Genomic DNA, 10,977 nt, shown 5'->3' with positions numbered 1-10,977 from the left:
AAGGAAAAATGTGCCTAATACTTTGACTTTTTTTAAGCATGAATTTTTAATTTTTTATTAAAGTCTAATTTACTTATATTAAAAATGAAGATCCTAAGTGTTTCGTTCAATTAGCTGGGCAATTGCAACCCTTTAACTATCCCCCACAACAATATAAAGAACATTTACATAATCCCAGAAAGTTCCTTTATGCCCACTTTCCTGTCCATTTCTACCTCCACCTGAGGCAACAACTTTCAGATTTCTATAACCATATATTAGTTTTGCCTTTTCTTGGAATTTATGTAAATGATTCATTGCATGCATTTTTTTTTTGCATGTAGATTCTTTTATACAACAAAATATTTGTGAGATTTATCCATGTTGCTTGTATCAGTGCTTTGTTCCTTTCTGCTGAATAGTATTCCATTATATGAATGTACAAATGTACATCATTTGGTTTACCCTGTTGATGGATATTTGTTGTTGTTTTTAATTCAAATATTAGCCTAATAAGAATAGGCTGCTATGAATATTTATGTACAAGTCTTTTTGTGGGTGTATGTTTGATGTTTCTATAGATAGGTGGGTCACAGGATAGATGTATGTTTAACTTTATAAGAAACTGACAGATAGTTGTCCAAAAAATTTATTTTTACATTCCCACTAACAACTTATGAGCATTTTATTTTTTAAGATTTTTAAATTTATTTTAGAAAGACAGCAAGTGTGCAAATGGGGAGAGGGGCAGAGGGAGAGAATCTTCAAGCAGACTCCCCTTTGAGTGTGGAGCCTGACACAGGGCTCAATCCCACGACCCATGAGATGATGGCCTGAGCCGAAACCAACAGTCAGACGGTCAACCAACTGAGCCGCTCAGGCAACCCACATCTTATAAGCAATTTAGATACTCCACATGCTCCAATAGAGAGTTCCTTTGTACCCTGACAATATTTAATAGTTTACATTATTATGGTAACTTTGCTATAATTAATAAACCAATATTGATGAATTTGGTATTTTCAGGTTTTTTGTTTTTGTTTTTGGCCCTTTAAGTGGATGGACAGCAGCATATCATCGTAGTTTTAATTTGCATTTCCTGATGACTAATGGTATTCATTACCTTTTCATTTTCCAATTGTCTATTATTATGTATACTTTTGCAAGATGTCTGCCATGTCTTTTGCCCATTTTTTAATTGGATGTTTTGTCTTTTTACTGTTGATTTGTAAGTTTCTATATATTCACAGTCTTTTGTCAAATAATTGTATTTCCTGGGCCATAACTTGCCTATTTGATGGTGTACTTGGTAAGAAGAAATACTTAATTTTAATAAAGACCAACCAATACATCATTATTTTTCTTTCATAGTCCTGCCTAATAAATCTTTTAATAAATAATATATTTAATATGTAATTTAATAAATAAATCTTCTAATAAATCTTTTCCTGACCTAACTTGGTAAGAAGACAGTACCAGAGAATTCTCATGTACCTTATACCTAATATCCAGTGGTACATTTGTTATAATTAATGAACCAATATTGATACATTTATCAAACTTTATTCTCATTCCCTTAGTCTTCACCTAAGGTACTTTTTCTGTTTCAACCTCCCATCCAGGACACAACATTGCATTTAGTTGTCATGTTTCCTTAGGCTCCACTTGGCTGTGACAGTTTCTCAGACTTCCATTGTTATCAGAGACCTTCACAGGTTAGGTATTTTGTAAAATGTCCCTCAGTAAAGATTGACTTTTTTTGCCTCATGAGTAGATTGGGTGTGATGGTTAATTTTATGAGCCAACTTGGCTAGGCCACAGTATCAACATTCAGTCAAACATTATTCTGGATATTTCTGTGAGGGCATTTGTGAATGAAATTAATACTTAAATCAGTGGATTCTGAGTAAAGCAGATTGTCCTCTATAATGTAGATAGGACTCATTCAATCAGCTGAAGGCCTGAATAGAATAAAAGTTTGATCTCCCCAGAACAAGAGGGAATTTGGCCGGTAGATAGCCTTCAGATTGAACTGTAACATTGGCTCTTCCTGGGTTCCCAACTCTTTTTCTCTCTTTCTCAATATCAATATAGATACAGACAGAGAGGATACATCCTGTTGGTTTTGTTTTTCTGAAGAATCCTGACCAATACACTGCATTTATAGGTTTTTGGGACAAAGACTTTAAGAAGTAAAGTGCCAATCTCATCCCATTATACCAAGAGTACATACTATCAGCATGATTTACCATTCATGTTAACCTTGATCACCTGGCTCAGGTAGTGTGGGTCAGATTTCTCACCTGCACAGTTACTATTTTCCCCTCTTTCCATACTGTGCTCTTTGGAAGGAAACCATCATATGCAGCCCACAGTTAAGGAGTAGGGAGTTATGTTCCACCCCCTTGAGAGAAGAATATTTACAAAAATTATTTCAAATTCTTCTACATAGGTCATTTTTCTATTCCCTCCCCCTCCCATTTATTTATTCAGTCATTTATTTATATCTGTATGAACTCAAGGATGTATATTTTATAATTTGGATTATCATCTAACATCACCTTATTTTATATTGTTGCTCGAAGTGTGCAAGCTTTGGTCTTTGGGAACTCTTTCCATTGGCTCTTCTGTTCTTTTGATACACCACCTCATTGTGGGGTTCTATGACTTGGGTGCGTGTTTTGTTTGTTTATTTCCTTAAGCAATTTCTTATTTTCTGGTACTATAAGTTTCTCCAGGCTCATCCTGTATAATTCTTGATCCAGTTCTAGAATAATCCATTTCTCCCAGGAGCTCTAGTTCCTTTTATTAAGGAATGGTATTAGAAATCAAGATCTGGCTACCAGGTGTGCTTGTTGCTACTGGGGTGTTATTGCTTCCATGCCCTCTCTACTGATAAGAAAAGGAAATCTATGTGTGTATACTAACCTATGTATATACAAGAATCTGTAAACATTTCTGTATGTAACTATCTGTATCTGTATTCAGCTAAACAAGAGTTTATACTGACATATCCAATTGTAATCAATATTGCATTGATTATTGTAACCTTTTTCCCTTGCTTATTTGTAACTTTCCAATCCAATATTGAAAACCCTGGCTCCACTTGTCTACCATCCCATCACTTAATTGTTTAATTCCCATATATATGTATCTCATATATATGGTATCTGAATTGGTCTTCTGTAGCTCCACCTGAAACAATTTTATGAATACAGTACAGTATCTATGTACATTTTATTTTGCCTTTAGACCCAAAGACTTCATTCATTTCCAAAGTTACTTAGGTCAGTATCTTTTCCTCCCAATATCTTCAGCAAGGTCAGTTCATATATTTATAATAGATTTTTTGTTTGCATCAATCCTAGGCTCTCACACTTGATAAATGATTTTTTTTCAATTTACCTACCTTTAGGCTCATCCTTTGTATTGTAAATTTCTATGGGTTCTGACAATCCATAGTGTCATGTGCCCCCCATTACAGTATTATACAGAATAGTTTCATCATCCCCAAAAAATACCATGTGCTTTCCCTCTTCAACCCTCTTTCCCTCCTGCTGAAAGCCTGGCAACCACTAATCTTTTTACCTCATGTAAAACCTACCTCACTACTACCTCATGTAGTTTTGCCTTTTCCAGAATATCATGTAATTGAAATCATATAGTAAGACTTTTCAGATTGGTTTATTTTTTTCTATATAAACATCCAGTGGTTCCAGATTAAAAGATTGTTCCTTTCACTACTGAGTTGACTTTGTGGGAAATTAATCCATGAGTCTAGTTCTGAACTTTCTGTTATGTTCTATTGATCTTATTTGTCTATCCTTATGGCAATGATACATTATCTTAATTATATTAACTTTATAGCTTGAAATCTGAAATTACAAGTCATTCAATTCTGTTGTTCTTTGGCAAGGTTATTTTGGTACTTCTAAGTACCTCCATTTACATATAAATTATAGAATCTGTTGACTTTATCAAAAAAAACTTCTAGGACTTTGATTTGGATTTAATTGAACCTATAGACCAATTTGAAGAGAAAATAATATCTTAATATTGAACCTTCTAATTCGTGATAATAGTATCTGTTTTAGTCTTCATTAATTTCTCTCAAATATTTTGTGGTTTTTAGTATAGGTATCTTGCATGAGTTTTACTAGATTTATTTCTATGTATTTAATTTTTTAATGCAATTATAAATGGTATTTTTAATTTTTATTTGCCAATTGTCATTACTAGCCTATATCATTACAATTGATTTTTGTATATTTACCTTGTTTCCTATGTATTTATTAAAATAATTTATTACTTCTGGTTACCCTTTTTTGGACCCATAAAATATTCTACATACAAAATCCTGTTTCTTTACAGTTTTGTTTATGACTTTGTGCATTTCAATCTTTTTCATGTTTTATTGCACTGGCTAGGAATTATAGAAAAATGCTGATGGAAGTTAATGAGAGCAGACATCCTTGCCTTATTCCTGATCTTAGTGGAAAGTCATTTACTAATTTATCATCATATATGATTCTATCTTCATTTGGTAAAATTTTTATAATGAATGAGTATTGAAAAACTAGTCAACTACTCTTTCTGCATTTATTTAGATGTCACATGATTTTTTTTATTTTGTGAATTATTTTGTGAATAATGTTAGCCACTAGCATTATTCTTTTATGTATTTCTGTATTGAATCTGCTAATATTAACAAATTTTGAATCTATGATCATGAGAAGGGGTATGGGTCTGTAATTTTCCTTTTAGGAACTGTATTTACTTGGTTTTGATATTGGTTTTATTTATTTAATATTTAATATAATTCAGTGGTAAAGCCATCTGAAATTTGTGCTTTGTGAGGTTCTGATAACAATTTCAAGTTCCTTAAAAGACAAAATGTTGCATGGATTTTTCTATTCCTTTATGTGTCAATTTGGTAAGCTGTATTTTTCAAAAATTCACTCAATTATTTAAGTTACTGAATTTACGAACATAATGCAGAACTTCTCAACTTCAACATTGAGGGCTATATTGATTTTTGTTATGGGAGGTATTTAGTGCTATATAGATTTTTGTTATGGGAGGATGCTCTGTGTTTTGTAGGATGTTTAGCAACATCCCTGGCCTATATCCATAAGATTCCAGTAGCACCTCTTCCCCCAGGTTGTGACAGCCAAACTATTTTCAGATATTCCCAAATTTCCTCTCTTGGCAAAACTGTCCCCTGCTGAGAACCACTGGCATAAAGTTATTCATAATATCTCTTAATTGTATCTTTAATGTTTGTAAGACATGTAATGATGTCCGCTATTTTTTAATGATACTGGTAATTTATATTTTCTCCATTTTTCTTTGTTAGGGGCTTATCATATTTATTAATCACTTCAAAGAACTGACTTTGACTTTGTTTTCTCAGTTGATTTTTACTTCATTAACTTCTAATTTTATATGTATTATTTCCTTTCTTCTTCTTAAGTTGGGTTTAATTTTCTCTTCTCTTTTGTTTTCTAATGTAAAAGCAATGCCTTCTCCTTCTTTCCTAATATAGGCAGTTAATGTTATAAATTTCCATTTCACAGCAGTTTTGGATGCATTCTACAATTTTGATATATTATGTTCTCATTATCATAGAATTTAAAATATTTCTCATTTTCCTGATTTCTTCTGTGATACATGGGTTATTTAGAAGAGAATTACTTAATTTCTAAATATTTTGCCATTTTCCAGATATTTTTATTACTTATTTTTAATCTATGGTCATAGAACATGTATTATATGTTCCTGATATTTTGAAATTTATTGAGACTTTTTTATGTGCTAACATATAATTGATCTTGCTGAATGTTCTTTGTGCAGCTGAAAGTAATTTGTACTTTTAATCGGTGGATTTCATATTCTAATACTATATTGGATCAAGTTAGTACACAATGTTATTCAAATCTTCTATACTTTTCTTGATTTCTGTCTATTGTTCTACTATTTATTCTAGATTTGTCTATTTCTCCATTTAATTGTGTCAAATATTGTTTTGTGGCTTTAAGTCTCTGTTAGTAACTGCATACATATTGAGACTTGTTATATCTTCTTAAACAGTGACTTTTATCACCATGAATTTGTCTTTGTATCTCTGGTAATACTATTTTTTTCTTGAAGTCTTATTTTTCTGATATTAATATGGTGATATATTCTTTCTCATGCTTACTGTTTTCATAGTATATTGTCCCTTACCTTTTTACTTTAGGTATCTTCAAATTTTACTTTCAAATAATAAAGAAAAATATAAGAACACTGCCACACTATAATTCTATTTATATTTCTTGCTACATTTTGTGCCTTTTTTTTTTTAAGATTTTATTTATTTATTTGACAGAGAGAGACACAGTGAGAGAGGGAACACAAGCAGAGGGAGTGGGAGAGAGAGAAGCAGGCTTCCCGCTGAGCAGGGACCCCGATGTGGGGCTCGATCCCAGGACTCTGGGATCATGACCTGAGCCGAAGGCAGACGCTTAACGACTGAGCCACCCAGGCGCCCCCATTTTGTGCCCTTTTTGACATATATCGTATTTCTACATATGTTATAAACCCAAAATATATCATTACTGTATTTACTTTAGTCATAATCTTTAAAAGCCATATATAGCTATAGATATAACAAATGAAATACATATATAATAAAGATAATAAAAAATACTTCTTTATGTTTATGCATATAGCAGGACTTCCACCTGGTATTATTTCACATTAGCCTGAAAGACTTCTAAAATTTCTGCTACAGATGCTCTGGAGATAAATATGCTCAGCTTTTTTCTCTCTGAAATAGTTTATTTTTCCTAAAATATTTAAGTATTTTTTCCTAGAAGTTTAATTTAAATTGACATAATTAAAAATATATATATTCTTAGATCACTTCAAAAATGTCATTCCATTTTCTATGGCATCCATTTTTTCTGATATAAAAGTCACTAGTGATTTTTTTTTTTTTTATCATCATTCCTCTGTATGCAATGTGTATCTTTTTCCTGTGACTGGTATTAAGATTTTTTGTATGATTCCCTTGGTTTGCTTTCAATTTATGCTTTTAAGATTCACTGGGCTTCTTGAATATGTAAATTGATATCTTCAGTCAGTTTGGAGATTTCTCAATTTTTCTCTCTCCAAATATTTCTTCTGCCCCCTTCTTTTTTCCTCTCCCTGGATTCCAAGTACATGCATGCTAGGTCACTTGATATTGTCCTCCAGATATCAGACACTTTATTCCATCTGTCCCCCCCCTTTTTTTTTTTTGCTCTTTATATTTGGTTTGTATAATTTCTATTAACTTTTCTTAAGCTTATAGATTCTTTCCTCTGCTATATCCAGTTTGCTGGAAATACTATCAAGTGGATTTTTTTATGTCTGATATTTTACTTAGTTTATTTCTTGCTTTTCCTTTTTTTTTAAACAGTTCCCATGTTGTCCACTTTCTCTACAGACCCTTCACCATATTTATCATAGTGATTTTAAAGTCCCTTTCAGATAATTCCAACAAATGGGCCATTTTTGTATTTGCTTCTATTAACAGTTTTCTCTTTTGACCCAGGCTCACATTTTCTTTTGCCTTCACACATCTCATAATTTTTACTGGATGCTAGATATTTAAAAAAATAAAAGAGTAAGTAATACTTGCCCTAAAAAATATCTTGCCACTTTTTCTATCAGACTTCTTGTTTGGAAGTTTGAGTCTATTGAATCTTTAGATTTGCTGAGTCTGGACTTTGTTTAAGGTCTAATTAGATTCAGTTCATTTCTTTAAAATGTTCTTGGGTTCTCAGCACTGGCAAAACTTTGGAGATTACTTTGTACCTGATAGCTCACCCATCTGCTACTCTTTTAGCTCAAAATCCCAGCTTCTAGTACGGGTTGTTCTCTTTATTCCTCAGTCTTGCCTGTCTTTGTGTCTGAGTATAACTTTCTCCATCCTGTTGCCCTGCCCTCAGCCCTCAGAGGGCTGGCGCAGTACACTTGATGAAGGCCTGGAATCCCCAAAGAACTGCTTCTAGCAATCCTACTTCACTCCCTGCCTTTCACATACTACTTTGTAGCACTCTGACCTTTTGAACAGAGTTAGAGGGTGGGTGCAGACTTACTCTGACTGGAGCTCCATGAGATTATCATCTATCATTCCAACCCACACATAATCATTAAATATTTGGCTGGCCTCCCTTTACCTCCGTTTATGGTGCATTCATGTAGTATAAAGGTACTTTATGTACCATAAACTGTTCTGTAAGAAATGAAAGCAGCTGTCATTTTCTTCTCTCTTTGGAAGTTGTTGTTGCCTTTTGGATTAAAATTTATGAAAGTCTGTGTCCTTAGTTCTCTGACAAGCTTCTTTGTTTTTTGTTTTGTTTTAAATGATTTTAAAATCCTCTCTTGCTTGTGTTTGTGAAGTGGAGCAAAAGTCTTCTGTAACTTCGTAACTCCTAATTGGGCTCTGTATTTTTCTTATTGTATAACCCTTTCAGAACACCTCCTCAAGAGTTTCTGGACCCAGTTCTCCACTTTGCCACAGTGGTGATGATCACTTATTAAAAAACTGAAAATACTTCCTTCTTTTCTCCCCTAACCATTTAATTTTACAGATTGTTCTTCCTTGCATTTATGTCATAAAAAGCTACTCCCCTGTGACTCATATCTGGCCTTGTTTCTTATTCCCCGAGTCTCTCACTCCAGTCATGTTTCCCTTCTTTTCTATCTATGCGTACTTAGGTCTCCTGCAGTTTGAGAACAAGTCTTACCTTTGGTAGGAAATATATAAGTAGAACTTACCTTAAGGTTTTTAGTTATCATTAAGCTCAATTCTTGGATTAGTACCTACCACAGATGTATTGCCCACACATTTTGCCTAGATTCTTAATTTGCATTATGCTGGCTTTCTCACTCTGTTTTAAGGATTGCTTCTTCCTGAAACTTTTTGTTTCTTTATTACTAACCATTTTGTCTAACCCTAAAATCTGAAAATGCTACTTCCCAGCTGCATTCAACTTTTAGACTTGACTAGTTGCCCAACTGAGCACATAAAACTTGCTATCATTCTCTGACTTTCTCTCTAGCTCTGGCCACTGAAGAAAAAAAATATATCATTTCTCCTTCCTTCTATCTACCAGAACTCCAACTTGAATAGTCCCAGTGTCTTCCAAATAACTTATTAGATTTGTTGTCTCACCTGGATTGCTGTTCTGATCATTTAATATATAACCTCAAAATACGAATATAGGAGATACTAATACCAATACTATGAGAATATATTATTTGAATCTCAAATAATCTTCAATTTGGAAAACATATGGATATATGTTTTTAGTATAGTGGGCTTCATCTACTCCTTAATTACCAGTAGCTATTACTAATTTAATGGACTAGCTTGGTCTACAAGCCAGCTCATTGATCTCATTCCACCAGTTTGTCAGGATATAAAATATATAAAAAAAATCATGAAATTTTGAATTATGTATCTCTATTCTTCAGCTATATCACTGATTTTGTTTAAATTTAAAAACTCATTTCTCTGGGGCACCTGGGTGGCTTCATTGGTTGGGCGTCTGACTCTTGGTTTGGTATCAGGTCATGGTCTCGGGGTCATGGGATTGAGAACCAATTTGGGCTCTGCACTCAGCAGGAAGTCTGTCTGAGATTCTCGCTCCCTCTCCCCACCCCTCCCCCCCATAAATAAATAAATCTTTAAAAAAATAAATTACAAAACTCCTTTTTCCAAATTCTGTATTTAACTCCTTTCACAGTCTCTCAGGAAATACTCAGTGATAATCAAATCCTGTTGATTCTATTTCCCAAATATTCCTACCTATTCATCCTCTCTTCACCAGGCATCATTACCCTTGCTCTGTATCCTTCTCATATTTCTTATCTGGTCTCTCAGCCTTCAGTATCCCACCCACCCACTCCCCACTCATTTTCAGCAAAAATTCCAGAATAATCTTTCTAAAATGTATATATGACTTTAATGATTAGCATTAAGTCATAACTCCTTAATGCACAGGATCCTTCACGGCTAATTTTCTTTCTCAGTTTTCAGTCTAATTTTATTTTTTTATTTTTTTTTTAATTTTTATTTATTTTTTGACAGAGAGAGACAGCGAGAGAGGGAACACAAGCAGGGGGAGTGGGAGAGGGAGAAGCAGGCTTCCCTGCTGAGCAAGGAGCCCGATGCAGGGCTCAATCCCAGCACCCTGGGATCATGACCTGAGCCGAAGGCAGACGCTAAACGGCTGAGCCACCCAGGTGCCCCTAATTTTATTTTCTATTTTGTAGAATAGATTATGCTACAGTCATACATAAATATAGTACCATACTCTTATATATACCATACTCTTATAGCTCATGGCTTGTGTACAAGTTCTTTTTTGCCTGTAACTCCATTTCCAGTTTTACTCAGCTAATTCCCTCTCAAATATCTCCTCCTCTAATAAGTCTTTATTAATCCCTAAGTCTGAACCAAATGCCATTTTTCTATGCCTCCTGTGCAAATTCTTATCATAACACTTATCACATTATGTTATAATTGTTGATTTGCTTAACTCTCTTCCCCACTAGGCTCTAAGTCATATGCCATTGAAATTAAGAACTTCCACAAACTGGGAGAAAATTTTTGCACATTACATGTCTGATGCAGAATCCATGCTTGTATTCAGAATTAAAAATTTTGTAACTTAGTAAAAATAAAATAATGATAAAAAATGGACAAAATTTTGAACAGACACTTCACCAAAGATGCTATAAGAATGGCAAATAAGCACCTGAAAACATGTTCAACATCAGTAACCCTTAAAAAATGCAAATTAAAACCATAAGAAACCACTACTGGCCTATTAAAATGGCTAAACTTAACAAAAATGACCATTCTAAGACTTGACAAAGGAAACTCTTAAACACTGCTGGTGGGAATATAAAATGATATAGCCACTTTGAATCAAAGGAATCTCTTAAACACTGCTGGTGGGAATA

The sequence above is a fragment of the Mirounga angustirostris genome, unplaced genomic scaffold, assembly GCF_029215605.1.
Source record: "Mirounga angustirostris isolate CCGP_5_RB_7025 unplaced genomic scaffold, mMirAng1.0.hap1 SCAF_12, whole genome shotgun sequence".
Lineage (NCBI taxonomy): Eukaryota > Metazoa > Chordata > Mammalia > Carnivora > Phocidae > Mirounga > Mirounga angustirostris.
The sequence above is the reverse complement of the archived record's forward strand: the minus strand, read 5'-3'. Positions refer to the sequence as shown.